The 21,998-nt window shown below is 37.3% G+C and overlaps 1 protein-coding gene across 14 annotated transcripts in view; it reads left to right on the top strand.

Annotated features, from left to right (window-relative positions):
* The window catches only part of LOC109112237 (microtubule-actin cross-linking factor 1-like), a 159,815-nt gene that overhangs the window by 20,917 nt on the left and 116,900 nt on the right, over nt 1–21,998 (top strand). The gene's annotated exons all lie outside the window — the stretch shown is intronic.

Raw genomic sequence — 21,998 nt, 5'->3', positions numbered from 1 at the left:
CACGTTCAAGGCCCAGAAAGGTAGTAAGGATATCATTAAAACAGTCCATGTGACATCAGTGGTTCAACCGTAATGTTATGAAGCCACAAGAATACTTGCTCTGTTCACGAGAGCACCACGATGCATGCGTGTGCATTCCTCTGCTTGTAAACAAGGTGCAGCGCATCTGGGTTCTACGTCAGAATGCCAGCTCCTGTGTCTGCTGTGATTTTAAACAAGTTTGTGGTGGTATTGTTTTTAACGTGCAGCGAAGACCAGTGGTGGCCAAGTTACTCTGTAAATGTAATCACATTACTGTTCTGATTACTTTATTTAAAAAGTAATTAGTTACATTACTAGTAACATTACTTTTTTCTCCATGAAATTTATGAAATCCCAGCATACACGCTTCCGATAAATATGTTATTAAAGCATCAACATTCACAGAACACTGTTATTTTATTTTTAACTAAAGCAAGCGGCTGCTGCGTGCATGGTTTGGATGGCAGAATGAAAATCGCTGCATTTATAATCTCTAAAAGAGATCTCCGTTCATCGCAATCTCACAAATCTCTGTTATAACACAATAAACATATGCATAATAAATCTTTCATAATGTCTACAATTGGTGTGTTATAATGAGAGGATTCGTGAGCACGCAAATTTCTGCACTGCATTGCTCAACGCTGCAAACATGTGTTATAGCCTAAATAGAAACTCTGCATATGCTTGCACCTGTTTATATTAGTTCATGTTGCTTTTGTGCAATAGATGAATAACAATTTATTTGTTTTAGATATTTTATGTTTAGATATTTATATTTTGCAGGAGTCCCGTGAATCAGGTCTCTAATCCACTGGCGCTGGACTCGATAGTGCATGTGTTACATCCTTTTTACAATTTCTAGATTATAAAACACTGCATTCTGTCAGCAGTGTAATGCGGCAGTAACGTATAGAGACCTTGGCTTGTAACTATACTCTAATTACAATTTTGAAAATTTTAACGCGTTAAATTACATTGCTAAAAAAGTAATCAAATTACAGTAACGCGTTACTAAGTAATGCATTACTGCCCAGCACTGGCGAAGACTGACACAGAAGAGAATCTTTGAATAAAGAGAATACTTTTTGTGTGCAGAGAAAACAAAAATAATGGTGTGTTTGTTTTCTCTGAGCACAAAAAGTATTCTCGTGGCTTCATAACATTACGGTTGAACCACTGATGTCACATGTACTGTTTTAACGATGCCCTTTTACTAGCTTTCTGGGTTTTGAATGTGTCAGTTGCTTTGCTTTCTATGCCGGGTCAGAAAGCTCTAGGATTTCATCAAAAATATCTTAATTTGTGTTCTGAAGATGAAATAAGGTCCTACGGGTTTGGAACAACATAAGGTTGAGTAATTAATTAGACAGAATTTTTTCTTTTTGGTTGATCTATCACTTTAAGATAATGATAATGATGAGGGGGGAAAAAATCAGTAGTTAGTCAGTGTTAACGGTACTAAATATGTTATATTAATATTTTCTCAGTGATATTTTTTTTTTCCTTTTTAATTATTATTTTTAACTTTAAACATTTGAGCGGTAGTGTAAACAGTTAGGGAAGTTAATTCGCTGCCTGTCTTGTGACAGGTAAACACTGTGCCGCAAGAGCACAACAGTCCATCACTGTAATCCATGTGTTATATCACAGACCTCATATAGTGCTGTCTTCTTTTCTGTGTGAGGGCCATAGACACTGAAGGGATATGATGTGGGATGTGAGAGATTCCTTTTCTCTTCTTTGTAAGAGCTGGGAACCAAGAGTCTCCAGTTTTGTCTTCTCATCCTCACACTTTTTCAGTGACTCTGATTAGTAGGTCATTAGTTACTGGGAGTTGTAATCTGTTTTGACTAGAGCTGTGTTAACAAGACTTACCCCTAACTGACGTGGCTAAAATTATCAGTTTACGAGACAAAGACGTCTGTGAGAGGCGGCAAAATCATTTAGGCCATTGTAGCCTTTTTCAGTCAGTGTTTATCTCCTTAATCTTGGTTTTTGGCTTCTTTTGGGTTTTGGACAATACTATTTGTTGTTCCCATTTCAGTGAAGACTAATGGAATTTGGCTACAGTGTTCTAAAGTCTTGACATTTTTTGTTTATTAGATTAGATGTTCCTTACCTCCCTAGCCTGTCCTTACAAGTGTTTTTGTCAAAATAAGAGGCGGCAGATGGCATAGACGTTTGGTGAAATGAACAGAATAATACATTGACATTCCCATATGTCTGCACAGTATCCAGCTGTTCCTTTCAGATGTGTTTCTCAAATATACTGTCTTTGAACAAAGGTGAATGTGGATGAATATCCACAAATTTCAGGTCACTGTAAACCTTTTTTATTTTTTTTATTTTTTTTAGGTCACTGTAAACCTGTGCCAGGCAAAATACCATTTAGCCTTTAAAATGCAAACATCTTGCCAAAAGATTAGGCCATATAGATTCTAATTTAAGTGTAAATATAATGAAAAGAGAGGAAGTGTGTAAAGCTTGGCTACATCAAGGAAAACGGAAGGCCAAGATCTTCTATTGTGTTCTCACACAAAATGGAAATATATGTCAGCATAAGTGAAAATGTACACTCAGCTGAACTGTTAGCATTGCTGTCCTGAAATGCTTCCCAGTTATGTAATAACAGTAGCTTGGATCAAGCCAAACACATTGTGGTTTAATTGAGTTGTGTCTAATCTCTCGGCAGATTCTGCAGAAAGATTGATGACTCTCGTTCAGGTGTAAACAGCTATCATGCTGTCTCTGTCGTTTGGGTTCTTTTTTTGTTTTAATGTGTTTTGCACGTCTAGCCCTTTCAATAGAGAGGAAAGGGGTCAGTCAGCCCTTCTGGTAAAGGATGACCCACTCCATCTGTCTGGGGTCAGGTGGGTGTTTGTGGTAATTCGCTCACCCATTGAGTTGAGGGCATCCGGGGTGATTTCAAATGCCCAGTCATGCGTCACCATGCATGAGGAGGCCAGTCTAGGTTAAAAGCCTATTCATACCAAAACATACATTTTTAGCACCTACACTACTGTTCAGGAGTTGCAGTATAGTTTATTAACTTATTGAAATAAAAGTTAATACACTAGAATGCATTCAATCTTTTTTATTTTATTTCTATATTTATCTATTTGTAACAATTGCCCTCTATTTGTTTAGTTTGTTTCCTAAGAGTATTTTTCAGTATACTATCAAACTCTGTCTAAATAGTTTTGGTGTGAAAAATTGTTTTATACTTTATTTTCTCACTTAGGATTTAACGTGAACAGTCTGTCGTTAAGCGATTTTGGAGGGAAAATGTTCAAAGCATTAAAGCGGTGCTTCAAAATTACTTGCATAGACTGAAAGATCCATCAGAGTTTTAAAGGATTTGAATCTTTATGGAATATAATGTGATGGTTGACTGAATGTGCACTTTTAATGGATGTGGAAATTTGGAAACTCTCTCAATCACCTTTCAATTCCAATCCATACTTCATCTACTGTCTTTTTTGCTGAAAGTAATAATGAAGTGACAGGAAGGTAGCAAGAGGCATTAATAATAAATAGTAAACTAGAGGAAATAATTTTAACTGAAATAAATCCATTGGAAGGCTGAAAGTAAGATGCCCCTCAGTCACTTTTCCTGTAGCATGTGTGTGCCTGTGACACACTTGCTTTTGAGTGGGCTGTTAATGATATGTGATGTGCTGGAGAGGGATGTAAATGGAGGTGTCTGTCTAAAAACAGCCCTGCACACTGTATATTTGCCCTCCAGCTGAAGGAGTGGGAGTGGAGGAGTGGTCAGGGTGACACAGCAGCTCGCAGCGAGAAGCAGAAGTGGGGCCGGAGCTGCATTCCTGAAATAACAGCGAGTTTTGGGAGGTGACGGAAAGGAGGAAGTCACTACATATTCCTGTTTCTGCTTAGGCCAGTATAAAACTCTCATTTGTTTGGGAACATACACATCATCTATTTTGTTTTAATACCATCCAGGTTTAGTTATCTTGACTGTGTTTAGCAAACTGGCTATCTAGATAGCGTTTTTAGGCATGTTTCAAGTCACACAGACTTGCGTTTAGCCGACACATAACATGCCTCCAATGCCAAAACATGCTGTCTAGGTAGGTAGCTCACTGGGTTTTGAAACTGCCTTACTGTTACTACACACACTTTTTCTTGATTGGTTTATGTGATGACTTATGTTCCATATTCTTCTAAGCAACAGCCATGTAAACACCTAGTCTTAGGTCTAGTGTTAGGTCTACCCAGAAACAGACCTTTTGTAAGCACCCCAGACCCTGCTGATGAAATCACTCCCTCCTGATGAAGCTGTTTTATGGAGCCCATCCAATCCACTGCTCTACCAGGGCCAGTTCTGTTCTGCTCCATTGCCCCTGCTAATAAACACGCCTCGAATGGATCTCAAATTTAGCAGTCTGCATGGAGTCTATGGACCGAAATGGATGGTAATTCTTTATGATGTGATAGGTTGAAACCAAATATATTCTGCTTCTTAAAAATCTCAATTTCTCTCTCTCTCTTTCTTTTTTTTTCTTTTTTTTTTTTTTTTTTTTTGGAAATGGGATTATGTGAATAGTCCAGGATTAGAAACTTTGGTGATATCTAATATTAGCGATTCTAATATACATGATAAATGTCGGGCCTGGACATTTCTTTTCAACAGGTTTCTGCAACATTTGATCTCCTTTCATAACGTTTCAGTGTTATGTATGCTGTTGTTCAGTATTTATATATATTTTTGAAAGAAGTCTCTTCCAAATGCCACCTAAAGCTGTAATTGTTCATTTATTTATTACTATTTGAACAGATACAGTAAAAACAGTAATGTTGTGAAATATTACATTTTAAAATAACTGTTTTCTGTTTGAATTTTCAGCACCAATTTTGCCAGTGTAAATCATCAGTGAAACCATTCTAATATACTGATTTAGGGTGCATTCACACTTGGTTCACTTGCCTGGTCCGAACCCCCTGCTCCCCGCTGGACAGTGTTCATATTATTTTATTTGGGTCCGAACCACAGTTCGTTTGCGTCATCAAGCCAGCAGCTGTTTACCCAGTTGCTTAGTAATGACGCATAGTTGCTCCCTTCATTTTTATTCATTTTATGTTTTTTGTTTGTTGGTTTTGTTTTGTTTGCTTTTGTTCATATTTGTGTTTTTGGTCTGTCTTACGAATGTACTGCAAATGCTCTAAAGAACGCTAAAGGCGAACAGAAATGAGACGTACAGCTTTCTGCTTGCAGCGCGTCAGTCACACTAGTCAGGAAAGTGAGTGAAACACACAAACACATTTTTATCAAATATTACGTCATTAAAGTTGGGGTAAGTGATTTCTGGAAGCCAATGTTGATATTTTAAATCACCAAAACAAACACGCTCCACCCCAAAAGGTTCTGGCCCCTATTTTGATAGCTCCGCCCCACACATACGTACGCAACCCAGGCAACAATTATGACACACAAGCATATTCAAGCAAAAGCCAGCATATATTAGTTCTGTGAAACAAAGCAAAACAAATGTTACTCACCTATCAAGAAAAAAACAAAGCAACCTCGGCATCCAATTGCAGGCCTTCCTGCTCCTTGAGTTCTCTCCTGCGCTGGAAAGCTGATCTGAAATTTACATGGGTCCTAATTCTTGCCTTATCGTAATCCTTCTTTTGTTCCGCAGACGTTTTCCTCTTTGTTTTTTTTATCCGCCATCTCTATCTTTCTGTCGTTGCTCGGCTCGCCTAATGTCCGTCCTGTGCACTAAGCGCTCTCTCATCCACATCATGAGTAGACACGCCCCTTACTACTGATTGGCTACAAGTTTGTTTTGGTACTCGGCCTGACTCTGTTTTCTAAAGCGTTTTTGAAAAAATACATACCCCACCTTTAATAGCGGTTTACATGAGAGTTCACATGAACCAAATATTTTTGTAATTTCTGCGTTGTGATTGATGCCGTCCTATTCACAGGAAACACATCACAGGCAGCCCATCTCAGGTCTTTCCAAGTCTACAGTCTATTTTTATAAAGAGGTTTTGGAATATTTAGTCTGTAGATGCATCGTTCCTAAAGTGTACGAGTCTTAAATGAAGATATTACTTTTTTTTTTTTTGGAGTCCTCTCTATGAATCAGAAAATTTGGTATTGTTTTATTGTTTTGCAATGAAAACTGTTCTTGTAAATCAAGAAATGTTCTTGGCTTTCAGATAAATGATTATATGTTCTACCTCCGGGATGTGTTTGATGGAATTGAATGTGTCTGCATATGTATTTTTATGTTTTGACATGTTGGATGTGGGTATTGGACTAAATGCATACCCGAGAGAGACGCCCAAAACATCTGCTCCTGCTTTTGGCGCATGGATGGGCTGCTGTCCTACAGCATGACGGTTATCTATACACACTTTCTGTGTAGCTCCCAGTTAGTTCACAAGGAAATGAAAAGAGAAAGTACAGATGTTGCTTTTAGCGGTTTGCCACTCCCTTTAAAACACACCTTTATCAACCACACCTATAGTTGAGACTGTAGACAGTTATTTTACTTTGTTTGTACAGACAGAGAGATGTGGTTAATGGAGCGAAATGACTGTCTTTATTGCATTAACAGATTAATGAAGTTTCATTTTATATTGACTTGTGCTGACATGACAGTTAGGAAGATAGATGGGAAGTGATGAGCAAAGCCCCTTGCTGATCTTTGACCTCTCACACATTGATGCTGGAGATCTGCGTGTGCTGGTTTCCCAGGGGCCCCTGTGCTCGTATGGAGATGTGAAAATAGTGCAATAATGACCGTCCATGGTTGCTGAAGTCTTTAATTTAATCTGCCCCTCCTTTCCATGTTCCTCTAATGGAGTGTTTTTTCAGATTTATTCTCCATTTCCCCCACACCTTATCAAGTTATGTCCATGCGCCTGCTCATTTGATGATGTTTTACCACAGAGCATTCTCTTCAGTTTGCAGTGTTTTCCACTCAAGGCTTGTATTTGGATCGTCTCCCATTCTTTATTTGCATCTTTGAACATTTTTTAATTGCAGTGTGCTGCCTGCACTTGCCCTAATTAAAATGATAACCTGTAATTTGAGTTGCCAAAAAGTTATTCTGCCATTTGTCAGTTGTGTGCCAATTTTCCTTAACTAGGAATCATTATGTTGACAATAGATTAAAATGGGGGAAATAGGCCACCATTAATTATTAATGGATATGATGTAAGGAATGAAATCTGTTCCTTATTCCACAGGGATGCGAGTGGTGTCCCTTATGATGGTAAACTACCAGATGGTTACTTGCCGTTTATTTGCTGTGCTCTAGAACGTAGTATGACTTCATAAGCAGACTTTGATTCTGATTTCCCATAAAGTTGGTTCACTCCAGACCAAGGCCAACAAAACCCAAAATTAAAAATTGTGGCAACAGGTTTTACAAGGCACCGCTTACATTTACTAAACATGTAGCTGGATATTATTTCCCTGCCTGTGTGGTTTCAGAGTTATAACATCTTGATGAAATAATTTTTTTTTTTTTTTTTTTTTTTTTTTTAAACCAGTAATATGCACTGTGCAGTGATGGGTTATGCAACATAACACCAGAGGCATTTATTAGGAAAGTAAAATGGGTTGAGTTTGATTTGTTTTTAAATACTTGAAGACGTTATCTCTTCATCTGTACCAGTCAAGCAGGCTAATAGTGGTTTGTTTTGGGAATTGTGGCTGATTGGGCTGTTTTGCTGCCAAATTGTGTGGGATAGAGTGCAACAGTCGGATTCCAGAAGTAAAATCTCATTCATTTTCTCCATAGGAGAATTGATTTTTAGTGAAAACATATTAACCATTAAAGACAGACCTGCTTTGAGTGCTGAGGTTATTAATCAATGATATTTGCTTTTGTTGAAGCCATCAGTCTGCAATATTTTATTAAAAAAAATTTTTAAAGCAAAATTAACTTGGATCACCCATCCACTCTCATGATGAGTGAAAAATTACATATTTGAAGTGACATATAAATATTTGTTTGTGTGTTGATGGTCCCCTTTGACTTCCGTAGTATTTTTTCTACACTGTGGAAATCAATGGAGACCATCAGCTGTTCTTTAAATCAGTCATTTTAAAAAATGTTTTATTGTTTTTACTGCATTATATTGTTTGAAATGCTTCACAGGATTGTAGTTCTTTCCCTCATTGTAGTAGTTTCCCCTCATGGCATAGTTTTAGAATCTTACTTCTTTACCTCCATGTTAAGATGAGCTAGATCTATGTGGCCTGTCCTGCTTCTGCCTGTGCTAAAAGTCTGATTGAGAGTCTTGATGCAGTTACTCCCGGTGGTGGAAGAGTAGACCAGTTCCACATCATTACATTACAACACTGCATTCACCTTAAACCGCCCTTAAATCAATACAGAGAGGGAGGGAAGGAACAAAGACAGTAAAGAGAAGAGGAGGGAGGAGAAGGAAAAGGGTAGCAGTGTTTGTCAGGGGCCAATGAATGAAATCTTTCTCTGGATGGAGAGCCGAGAAGTCTTTTTATTTCACTCTTGTTCTTGTACCTTCATTCTCATCAGGCCCTCTGCTGGTCTACACTGAGCTCTCACTCATCTGCTGCATGCTTTTTAAACCATTTCCTTTTTGAAAATTTCCTGTTCTGGAGTATGTAATGACTTATACAATGCTCGTTTATAATATATAAACATTTTTACTCCTTTGGAATGAACTGTATGAAAACAGAACTGATATGGCTGTTCAATAAGTGGAGAAAGAGTTATTGTAATGTAGTTATTTTGTAATAATAATGTATCAGTGGATTGTGTGGGCATGTACAGTACTGTGAGGCACTGACAGTAAACCAAGCAAGGAATGTTGTAATGTAAGAGGTGTGTCCTAATGGGAAAAAATGATTACTGGAAAGGAAGATAAAATGGAGAATGTGAGAGAAAATGACAAAAATGATCACACTTGCAAAATTTTTTTTTTAGATTTTCTGAAGAAAATGTAGTAAGTGCTTGTCTGTTTGCTACTGTCTGGTGGTTGCTAGGTGGTTGCTTACAGGTTAAAAGAATCCATCCCCAAGTTCAATATATAATGGTTTAAAATTATTTTTCATGAAGTGGCAATCGTGAATCTGATAACTTGAAAATTTTTAAACTAAAATTTTAAAACTAAAACTGAAATTAAAATAAAGATAACAAATAAAGAAATGTTTACAAATTTCAAAAACAATTAAAATGAATTCGGAAGATATCAAAATAATCTAATTCAAAATATGAGTAAATACTAGAGTATTAATAAAAAAAAAATGCTAAAATAACACTGCATCATTCATGTTTGTTGCACAAATTTTATGAGCTAGTAGTAATGCTTGCCTTAGCAGGTGCAACTGATAAAGTCATTATTCTCTTTTCTATTTCATTTTTAAGCTTTGGATTTGCATTCATTCATTTAAAAAAAAAAAAAAATAAATCAATCAATGTCCACTGTACACCAAACACTCCATGGTGCTGTTGTAATGCTGACCCAGTTCAGTTACTAATGTTGAAGCTTAATTGAGTTTTAAACAATGGCAGAGAAGTGCAAGTCCGTTAAAAATGCCTGTGAACGAAGAACTTTTTCAGTCTGTCTATTTACGCTACACCTGCCAGTTTTAAGTGTTTATTTAAATCACTTTTAGTAGGATCTTTCTCTATTATGAGTGAGAGCTATAGACACTGAGCCTTTGCTCTGAGAGGCAGGTGATCGACGGCCCCCGTGACAACACATCTTCATAACAATGTTTATGTAGGAGTCTTTTTGTGTGTAATTGCTTTAACCCTTCCTGGCTTCAGTAGAGAGTACAGAAAAACAGACAGGTGCAATTAAAAGTGGATCCTAGGCTTAAATGAAAGAGTGGATGTGAAGTGCATGTGTGTAAGGAGAGATTTAATACACTTAGTATTTTCTTTCAGCTGTCACCCTGCCCATCTCTACTAGACACAGTTGTTTCATAAAACGCATGTCAGCATTTTAAGGGTGCCTTTGGATCGACTGTTTCGTATTGGTTTTCTTCATCAGGGTGTGGTTTCTCCTAGTATGGTGTGGTTGCACAGAAGAATGACAGCTGCTGAAGAAAGGAGAACAGGAGATGGAAGGATGGATGGAGAAAAGGGAATTCAGAGGATGGCAGTCATTAAAAAAATCTGCTGAGATGGCTACACGCCGTCTGGAGTGTTGAGTGGAGATGAGGTCATGCGTGTCGTCCAATCGGAGATTGATTTTCGAGGTTGCATTTGAAAGGTCGATGTGATCTGCTGCCCCACTGTTAATCAAACCTTCAGTCTCTCGCATTAGCACCGTTCTGTTAATCGTCTAAATGAAGCGTGGCCTGTCGGGGGTTTGTGTGGGCAAAATAAGCCAAAGTGGTCATTGTTTGTTATGGTGCAAATGTAATATCTGAATTTCTGTGAACACAGTTGTCATTTAAGTCAATATGAAATTAAAATTTAACCTACAGAACATATACACTACCAATCAAACGTCTAGGGGTCAGTACGAGATGTCAAGACATTAACATCGTTAGAAAAGGTTTCTGCTTCAAATAAATGCACTGCTTTTCAACTTTCTCTTCATGAAAGAATCCTAAAAAAAAATTCATGGTTTCCACCAAACAATTAAAGGTTTAGTTCACACAAATATGAAAATTAGACTGTGTTTTACTCACCCTTGAGGCATGCTAGGTGTATGTGACTTTCTTCTTTCAAACGAATCCAATCAGAGTTATATTAAAAATTGTCCTGGCTCTTCCAAGCGTTATCATTGCAGTGGGTGGGTGTATTTTTTTTCAATAGTCCACAATATGTCAAATAAAGTGCATGCATCCATAATAAAACTTGCCTCACACGCTCCAGTGCGTAAATAAAGGCCTCCAGTAGCGAATCAATGTGTTTTTGTAAGAAAAATATCCATTTTTCAAAGTTTATAAACACTTCTCTTTCACTTCATCTAACTGTGGTATGCGGTATGCGTATGCGTTTCGTGATTAGTGACGAATGCGGAGAGAGAACAAAACAAAACTCCGGTCATGAATTAGAAGTACAAACTGAGGATTTGTAAAGAAAATGTTGGAGAATTTCGATATAAGCCAAGAGGGGACTGGCTTTCCTTTGCTTCCTTTACTCCTGTAAACAAACTTGCGAGGCTAGCATACCTCAGAGGCGCGCGCGCAACGCATACGTCCCACGTCATTTGCCGGAACTGCTTAAATGTCAGAAATAAATTAAATTTTTTTAATATTAAAAAAGAGAAAAGTTATTTTAAATAAAAAAGAATTATTGAAAATAATATTATTTATTTAAAAAAATTAGTTTTTACTGTATTTTTGATTGTATAAATGCAGCCTTTGCGAGCATCAGATATTTCTTTCAAAAGCATTAAAAGTCTTACAGACATCTAACTTTTGAGTTATAGTGAAAAATGTTTGGAATGTCTTTGTATATTGTGATATTACTTGCACCTACTTTAACTTTAATTTCCTGACGTAAGGCCACATATTAAGCATGTTTGGAAACTTTAACCCAAAGAGTTCTTTTAGCATAGTTTTAGCAAACTCTTTTAAATAGGGCTCTGTTTTGGAGAAGTTATAGTTCCTGCTTCTTAAAATATCCTGTTTTGCTTGAAAACATTTAGAATTTTGATTACTGACTAACTGATGTGTTGAGGTTCACTTCCAGAATAAAAATTTCCTGATAATTTATTCACCCCACGTCATCCAAGATGTTCATGTCTTTCTTTCTTCAGTTGCAAAGAAATTACGGTTTTTGAGGAATCCTGTCAAAAAGTAGTAAATAACTTTTTTTATTTTACTGTAATATTGCCCCATCAACATTTGTCTTGCAGTTCTTCATAGTGAGTTTGTGGAGCAGGTGTCACCTGTTCGTTTCTGAGCAGACAGCTGTGCAATTGAACTCCATGGATGACTATGAACTATGTTAAGATACATTCCTATATACATTCCTATAGACGGCTAACACTTCAGCTGCCCGCAGAGATTCTGTCACACTAACGTCTCTTGTCTGTTACTTACGTTGCTGTAAACCACACTTTATTTTTTTTTATACCTTGCTTCACCTGTTTCTCAGTCTCTGTCAATCTCTCTCTTTCTCTCTGTCTACATCACCCATTTTAGGTGACATCTCTCATTTTTCTCTTCTTTATAGCTGCTCAGTCTTTACAGCAAACGGAAATCTCTGTTTAATCAGTTTTATGGTTGGTATTTCTCCCCCATCCCCAAGTGCCACGACACATCTGCTGATTTGTGGGGGCTTGTCAGGGCCTGTACCGAGTATTTGGTCTGTTCTGACCTGTCGGTGCTTTGTTCTACCCCCTGGTGTCTGCAGAAATGGGTCAGTGTCTCCAGTATGTCCCAGGCATGTGTCTGGGTGCCAGGCTTTGGATTGGTTAATGCACAGGAAACCACAGCTTTTGTTACAGAAATCCTAAATAGCAGCAGCAGCAGCCCAGACACAGCGATGCATGTGTGGTGTGTGTGGATGCTGTATTTCACAGTTCACTCCCAGTGGTTTACATCACCAGCGGGCAGCTGTTCACAGTCCATAGAACTGAACAATATGCTGTTTCAAATGCAAATTTCAAATGCAATTTTTAATTTGCATTTGTTTTCTGTATATATATAGAAAACTATAAAAAACCTAAGCTGGATTCCAATTTGCATATTTTTGCTAAAGAATAAAACCTTCTGTGTTGATGATGACAAAGCATACATCTGCATGCCATTTCTGGTATATACTAGATTATAAAGTCATCTCGATAGAGAAGCTATCAAGAAGCTTTGTTCATCTTTGGAACACAAATTAAAATATTTTTGATAAAATCTGATAGCTTTCTGACCCGGCATAGACAGCAATGCAACTGACCCAAGGCCCAGAAAGCTATAGGACTAGGACATTGTTAAAATAGTCCATGTGACATCAGTGGTTCAACGTTAATTTTCTGAAGCTACGAGAATACTTTTTGTGTGCAAAGTAAACAAAAATAAAACTTTATTCAAAAAAACATTTCTCTTCTGTGTCAGACTTTGATTAATGTTCACAAGTTCCATGACAAATGTTGGTCAACATATTAGTTTATTTTAAATTTAAAACAATAATATGCATTGTGCTTAAAGTAAAACTTTGAATTTTACATTGTTTCAAAGTTTACTTAAGTGTGTTAAAAAACAGTAAAATGTATTCTTTTGTGACCTTTTATTTCATTAATATTATAATATCATCAAGTACAATTTTTTTAAAATATACTTTTAATATTTAAATTACACTACAAGTGCACATTCAGTACAATTAAGTGTACTTTTTTCACACTGGATGGCATATTGGAAGCCTAATAAAGTTATTTTTTTATGTATATATTGTAATTTGTGATACTCTGTCTAATCAGGATGGATAGTGTATGAAATGATGTTAAGCCCTAGCATGTTTTACCCTTTTTTAACCCAACTCTTTAAAAACTCTGGCCTTTTTAACTGTGGAACACAATGCCATACTGCAGCTGTAGTCTTGTGTGTGTGTGTGTGTGTGTGTGTGTGTGTGTGTGTGTGTGTGTGTGTGTGTGTGTGTGTGTGTGTGTGTGTGTGTGTGTGTGTGTGTGTGTGTGTTTTCATATGCACACAGTTATAGACTAGACTGAGAGTGCTTGGATCAGTGCAGGTAAGCAAAATAAATCCTGAGTTGGGCAGTTAGTGGACAACAAGGGGTTTCAATACCTATATGTGAGCAGCCAAGCAAACCTGCCACTTCTGAATCAGCATTATTTGACCTGCAGAATGCTTCTTGAATACATGCTCCTAAATGGACTCATCGCTCACTAGATTTTGTGGTTCACATGCTACATACCCTCCAACCCGATGAGCATGACCTTTATGTTTAAGAAATATCAGATCATCTGGAATGAAGACAGCAAGAATGCATACTCTCATGCAGGGCCCCTAATCCACAGCAATCTGCTCTGGGTGGGATTTGAGGAGAGACTTGGCTGCTCGCTCAAAAGAGATTTCCCAAAATGCCTCCGAACAGACGCCCACCCTGACAGCAGGTAGCCCGCTTAAAGAAGTGCTCATTCTTCCATGCCTAAAAGTGTTTTTAAATAGCCAAGTCCTGTTTGAAATCATTTTGATCTTTTGTTATGCAATTATTCTTTTCAGTGAAGCTTGATAAGACTATCATAGAGATTTGTGTGGGCCAGAACAGCTTAGCAAGCTCATAGCAACCCATTAAAAACGCTCAGAACACCTTAGCAAACTTATAGCATCATAGCAGTGAATATCTTTAGACCAGCATCATTCTTTCTTTCTTTTTTTTTATACAGAAAACGTATCCGACTATTTTTTTCATACATTGTTCTCTATCTTATAGTATTCTTTTTTTCTCTCTTGTTCGTCTGCTTTTCTCTTTCTGTCTTAATCAGGCAGATCTTATCGGCTTCATCGCCTCACCGTGTGCGACCTACATTTAGGTGTGGCTTCATGTGTCTCTCTCTCTCTGTACCTTTCAGTCTTTTTCCAGATTTCACCCCATCCCCCTCTCATCTCTCACTGGCCATGTGAGACCTCTGCTTTGCCTGTCAATAAAGAGGTTTTATCATCCTTGCCTGTCCATTTTCAGTTCTTTTTCTTTCCATCCTCTCTTCTGTTCTTTTTTTCAGTTCTTTATTTTTGTGTTCGGAGCAGGCAGCATTGTGCTCTTTTAATGAAAGCTTCTTTGTATTTGAGGACATCTGAGTTTGTGTCTTTGCATTTTTAATGTATATGACATACTTACTTCCCATGTCTTGTGTGTCACTGAAGCCGATGTTCTAATGTGTATAGATGTCAGGGAGGCTGACTCTGTTTTCATTATGGTATTTTTTGTATAGAATTAAAATCAAGCCTAGTGCTTTGTGTGCGTGTTTGTCTACAAGATGGCAGTCACTTTATCAGTTGAATCTGGCACTATATTGTCAGACTCTGCCCATGATTCACCTGTGTGCTATTCAAAACCTGACATTTATAATGTCAACCAGTTCTTACCAGTGGTGTTGACACATTAAATGTGGGTTTATATCAATTGCAGTGGAGTATGTGTGTGCTGTATGTGCAACGTTGCATGCTTTGCTGTGGGGAGGGGAGTGTTTCTCTACATCTGCACTGATGCATTGTGGGAGATCCAGTCCAGCTGTAGCAAAGAATATTAAAGCAGAATCCAGTATGTCACACCATTACTCTTTCCCATTAAGGTCTGATACCACTGACCTCTACCAAACAGAAAAAGGCCATCATGGTTTCAGTGAAGCTGAAAGCTTGCCATAATGGTTTGATAAGTTTTCTCCGTCTGAATTTTTAATTTTAGGTTGGTCAGCATCTAGACAACATCTTTGCAACATGCATTTTGACAAACAATACTTCCATACTGTGTGGAGGCTGTGGCTTTTTCCCAGACAGAAGAGAGGTTGTTACTTGGCTTTTGCAAGAGTGCAAGCGTGTTTGCATATGTCTGTGTGTGTTTGACCTTGTACAACCTTTGGCATTCTTCAATGTATGCCTATGCCTTTGTTGTCATTTGTAATTTAATGTAGTGATATTCTCTTATATCAGTATTCTAACATGTTTCTTTTTCTGTCTTTCTTTCATGTTGATGCTGTGCTGTTGCTCTAAATCAGGTAAGACAGATCTCCTACACGGCACACGTGCATTCACATTTGAGCCTTAAATGGTTTCTGTGGGGAAAGCAATTTCACTGAATTGTTGGATGGTTTGTTTTCCTGCTGTTTGTAATTATGTTTGACCAGTCCATTAGATCTACTTTGGTAACTCACCCATTAAACAGAAATAAAATTGGACAGAACAAACAATGCTTTGCGATCTGACACATCTGTCAGTAAATGTAATAGTAGCTTTGGGCTTTGATGATGAGATCTGTTGTGAACAAGTGTTTTTACAGCTGGTACAGATTAAAAAAATGAATTTCCCAACCCTCTACAGACACCTTGGTAATTGAATCGCCATTGGCTAGTAAATTTTTAAGTTTACTTGCCTGACTAATATACTATATATGCATTTGTCAATCTATCTGTCTGTCTTTCAGTCTGTTGGTCTGTCTCTCTCTCTCTCACTATATAGTATATGTGTTTGTAAAGTGGCACAGCTTTTTAAATATCTTCTAATTAGAATGATATAAAAGGCACTAAGGATTAACAAGCTGCTGGATTCATGAATATTAATCAGGTTGTGTGCGTTCGCTTGAATTGATTTGCTGAAATCAAAACAGGAACAATAATAGGTGAGCTATTATATATCATTAAAGTAAAATCTGAGAATTTATTAGTCAGTGGCTAATATTAGACATCATTTAGTTTGATTTACTTGCAGTGTAGAGGGTTGATTTTCATAGATCTTAATACAATAAAGATGTGTTTTCTATTTATTTTTGTTTTATTTATTCAAATTGAATTCATCATCCAGTCTGTCTTCGAATACATGAAGAAACAGAAAAAACTGAGGCAGACTAAATCCAGAAAAACTGTGGCAATGACTCCAAGATGCTTGATGAAACCTTCCTGCAAAGCTACAATACTGTTAAAAGTTTTAGTCACTTGTGTAAACTTGGTGTAAAGTGAGGATACTTTCAAAAATAATACCATAAATAGATTTTATTTATCAATTAACTTCAGTTAACTAAATCAAATCAGAATTTGGTGCGACCAATACTATTTGTTAAAGCAGCTTTTGTCCTAGGTACACTTGCACATAGTTTTTCAGGTAGCTTTGCAGGAAGGTTTCCTGAAGTGTCTTGGAGGTGTTGCCACAGTTCTTCTGGATTTAGTCTGCCTCAGTTTTTTTCTGTTTCTTCATGTAATCCAGACAGACTGGATGATGGTGAGATCAGATCTCTGTGTGGAGCACTGGCTGTTGTCAGACTCATTGTGAATACAAAGAATATCACTAGATTATTACAATTAATGGCAAAAGGAATATTTGGAAATGTAAACTGTTATTTCCTACTGACACGCTACATCAAAAGATATAAATAACTGGCTTAAAACTTTTTTTTTTTTTTTTTTTTTTTTTTTTTTGGTGAAAATACTATTGGCCCAAGACTTTATATATATATAAAACCTTGTGGTTATACTTTAGGAACATGCATTGTAATGTTTATTCTGACATTTGCCCTAGACCTCCATTTTCAGTGTGTTGCTGTAAATGTATTTTTTGTTAGTTTTTTCAAGATTAAATGGAGTGTTTTTGAAGGTTGAAATTATTTTTAGTGGGAATTATAGCATTCCTTGAAGACTTAAAAAAGTATCCTATAATATGCTAGTTGCAATGAAACAGAAGTAGTGAAAATCTTTTCTTCCATATTGTGACCTGACACATACTTGACATTGGTTATTTCCATCAGTTGTTGATTGGAATTTGAGATGTGGGTGTTGCAGTTAAAATGAATGTGAGCTTGCAGTCGATTGTAAGAAAGAGGTTTAATGGTGAAGTCCTGAATATGTCACCAGAGAGAAGTCTAGAGACAGGAATTCACTGGAATATTAAGTTATGACATTTTGATTAAACATTACATTAAACTATATTAAAAGACAGAAAAATAAAAATGTAGCATATAGTATGTGGGTGAATCATTCACAATAATAGCTACAACAAATTTACAAATTAGGTTGAATTTTTATTTCATGCTGATTTAAATATGTAATGACAAACCTCTTAATCAGTAATATATATTATGGAGTTACACTTCATATATTTGCTCTCTTCATTGCACTCCTCCTTGAGCTGTTTATTTGCATCCAAGCCCTCTTTGATTACATGATGAATAGTGCAATGTTTTCTCAGTCCTTTTAGCTAATCACTGCTAATTGCAGTCAGTCTTTTATATACTACATGAGATTTTCATTCTCACAGGCATTAGTGACTGCTGGTTGTGCAAGAGTGCTTTTTGAAACCGTGTGTTGTGAAAATGTTAAGATATTTCGGCTGTGAAGTCTTTGACTTTTACAGTTTGTTGTGTCTGGAATAGCTCTGTTACGTTTCTGTTGAAAGTTCACAGATTACAAAGAAAGCGGATACCTTCAAAGGCCACACTTTTTTCTTTTGAAGATTAGGCCTCAAGTAAAAGTGTTGTTGTTTTTGAGTGACATTGAATCTTTTTTTTTTAACTATTGAACTGTCAGATCTTTCACTAGCTTATTTACCTTCTACCAAGATAAAAAGTAACTAAAGGGACTGTTGTTACATAACCAGTTTGGTAGATGAAGAATGAGAGAAAGCACTTTTAAAGTAGGTCAGTTTTAAACTTAACTTATTTATTAAAAATGCTAGAAGTGTTATTCCTACATTTTACACTCTTGAATTAAATTATTCAGTGCGGGTCCTAGATATGCTTTCTCAGATATAGATAAAGCCAGAGGACATAGTGACTACCATGAAATAGAGATAGGATTTGTTTGTTCAACAACACAGCCCAGCTTATTGATGCAAAAATTTTCTTAGCGATTAAATCCACACGGAGCCAGAGTCACGCAGGGAGAGCAACACATGCTCAAGCTCTGGTAGTGACATCACCTGTCTTGTGGTCAAAGTACAGTTTCTCTATCCGGCTCTAACACACGCTGCTCTCTCAGAGCTACCAGGCAGCCGACTGGCACACACACACAGTGACTTGAGAGCAAACTTCAGCGGTTAACTCAAAGAAAAACTTGCGAGAGAAAAGAACAGGGTAGTGAGCGAATGGATTTCCCTGCTGGCTTTGGATTGGTGACTTGCTGGATTCCATGGAGCCTTTAGCTTTTCATAGTGGCCTCTCCCGCTTCTTTGCCTTTTAAATGAACTTGGAACAACCTCTCGGTTCCTTTCAGTTTGTAAACTTCCATTTCTACCCTTAGAGTCGCTCTCTTTTTAGTTCCTTTAGGTTTTTTTTCTGTTTTGCCGTGGTGAAATGAGCGCCACGGCTTCATACCGACAGTATCTTCAGGAACTCGAGGGAAAGAGAGGTTGGTTTCATTCAATTTCTTTTGTCACTGGTTGGTCTCTTGCCTTGTATGAAATAACACACACAATTTATACTCTCAGTCTGTGCATTTATTTTGTTTGTAAAGATAGCTCACATTGGTACTCAGTAAGTTGAAATCCTGTGTGTTTGTGACTGGCCTCAGGAGCGTGATAAGAGCTCAGTCAATGGTAAACTGCAGGCAGGATTCAAATGAAGAGGTCGGCTGTTGTACATTAGCTTGTTAACTCTGTAGTAACCGTGTCTGCATGCAGATACTTGAAAACTCTAGTCCTTTAATAAAGGGAGATTTTTAATCATATTGAAAAACTCGGGTCACTATTGGGTTTGAGCAAATGCACCTACATGTGACTTAAGGCTATTGAGATTAACATCAAAGTAAACTCACGCCTTTCACCTTCCCTTAGGCACTCAAAGGCATTCAAATACGTTGCTATGGTAGCTTTGAGTCATTCCCCAGTTATTAGTGGTTTTGAGCCATGACATTTGATGTCGTTTTGGTAATTGATGCTTTGCGCGTAAAAGTTGGTGTCGTTCATCTGATAATCCTACCCACAATAATGGTTTAGTGGCTGAGTTTATACACGTGTATGAATGTGTGTTTTAAACGGAGGGTGTATTCTTCTCCTGCTGTGCTGAATGGACATAATTTGGTTTAAAGGGAGAAGTTCACCTTCATTCAGACTGGCACTTGCTGTGATCACTTTACAGCCATGTGACTTCTTATTGGTTTGCCTGGATATCAGCACCCATCTGAACCTTCAAATATGACACCCGTTGTCTTGAAAGAACACAACCTAGGCTTCCTGCAGACGGTGCCAGAGAGTCACCTTCCATTTGTTATATTGTTAATTGAAGATGGCATGGTATTTATTTCCTTTGAAATTCAATCCCAGATCATGGGGCCAACATTTGCACACGTTTTTAATGGACGGAATCAACTGCAAGTATGTTGACCATATGGAGCACAATGGGGTGGGTGGGGTTGGCCCCTAGTAATACCTAGACAGTAACGCTATTGTCTAAGGCCTGCCAGGTCCTTTACAAGGTAAATCCCAATATTATGTTGAGAAAGGTCATTATATGAAACTTAACTCACCAAAATAATAGTTTTATCAGGTTAAGCTTCAAGAAGATTGTTTGAGGACACTACAGTTGGTTTCAGTAAAAGCCATATACTGAGGCCATTAAAGATAGCAATGTGTACTCTGTCTGTTAAATGGTATTCACTCTTAAAATAAAGGTTCCAAAAAGGGGGTTTAAGCCATAGAAGAACCAGTTTGTGTTCCACAAAAACTTCTAGTGAACAGTTCTTAAAAGAACCATTTTTTTTCTTAGTGTTAAGAACATTCTTCCACTCTAAAGAACCTTTTGTGCAAAGGAAATGTTTTGTGTATGATAAAGATTATTATTCATAGAACCATAGATGAAAAGAACAAAGACCATTTATTTTTAAGCATGTAGTAGAATTAGGCAAGGTATAGGCTAGCTGTTGTAAGTTGTTGTGGTGGATGATGTTTCAGGATGGAGCCCCTGGACTTTGTTTGAAGACAGATGGTAGATGAATGTATGTAGATTAGAACAGCAGGTATATATGTGATGGCTAGTGTTTGTCTCTTGAAATCTGGTCACTGTGGCTTGACTTGCTGTGTTGTCTCCCCCAGAACTATAATCCGTCTAACCCTGATTAGTCTCAATCCCCCTGAACCCTGGCTCAGACTCTGCAAACTCACCACCAAGCTGCAGACAGTCCATTCTCTAAATCACTGAGGTCTTTGCTGTGGTGCCTTTTGGGCTTCTCCAAGGTCTAAAAACAGATTGCATTCTTCACTTGAGTTCATACTCAGCATTTATTCATCAAATGCACGCCCCACCTCACATACAGTCAGACAGCTGGCAGAGAATAATAGCTTTGCACCATCCAACTTCCCATCTGTGCAAACATAGGATTTATTAGATACTGCAAAGCTTTGTAAAGATGTTCCATAAATGTCAACATGAGCCTCAGGCGCTCACACACTACAGAAAACTCTGACAGTGTTTGATGAATAGGAATGTGTGAGATCTGTTTTGAGGATGTGAAAAGGACAGGTCAGGGTCAGTCATTTGGGTCAGTGATATGATGCTCTTTGTGATGCTTTCGTAATTTCTATTGTTTTATTCTGAAATACATTTTAAAAATTGTATTGACATGAATTCAAGTCACCTTTAAATAAAAAATGTTGATTCATACAGTATTTTTTATAGAACACTGCAGTTTTTATTATAAATGATTTATCCATGCACTTTTTTTTTTAATTCACATGCTATTTTTTCTTGTTTTAAAATATATCAGGGTAATGTCCTGTGATATTTATGAATCAGTAATCCATAGACAATAATATAATTCATAAAATAAGATTTTTTAAAAGTTTTTTCCTTTTGTCTATCATGGACATTCTTATTTATAATTGACCTGTTTATGAAAGCAAAACTGTTTCCGTCTGTTTAAAATTGTCATTCAACAATAAGTGCCTACATCAGAGTGTGTTAAAAGTTAACAGACCGAGCGTCACTTTCACCTTCCTTTTGCCTTTTACCAGAGGCCGTCTATTTGGATCACCTTGTAACATTTTTGTTTCAGTTAGTACATGACCTCATATCACATGCTGCTCCCCGTTAGTATTCAGTAGAATTTCACACATGCTGAAGCTACGGAAAGCACTTGCTTTAATTGCAGGCTTCCTGTTTCAAGTAAACCCCTCTGTCCCAGAGTGCTCTGGTGTTACTGATCAGCTAACTGTCAGCCCTGATGTGTTTCCTACTCTTGATTTTATCATCACATACCATAACGGGCCTTTGATCTGCCGCCAGACCTCACGGCCAACCAAATTTACTCACACAACCTCCCTGCCACTGGCTCTGTGACGGAGTGCCTGTTCTGGATCATGGTAGTTACATTAAGAATTGTAAAATGTGAGGTAA

This window comes from Cyprinus carpio, chromosome B19 (assembly GCF_018340385.1).
Source record: "Cyprinus carpio isolate SPL01 chromosome B19, ASM1834038v1, whole genome shotgun sequence".
Lineage (NCBI taxonomy): Eukaryota > Metazoa > Chordata > Actinopteri > Cypriniformes > Cyprinidae > Cyprinus > Cyprinus carpio.
The sequence above is the reverse complement of the archived record's forward strand: the minus strand, read 5'-3'. Positions and strand labels throughout refer to the sequence as shown.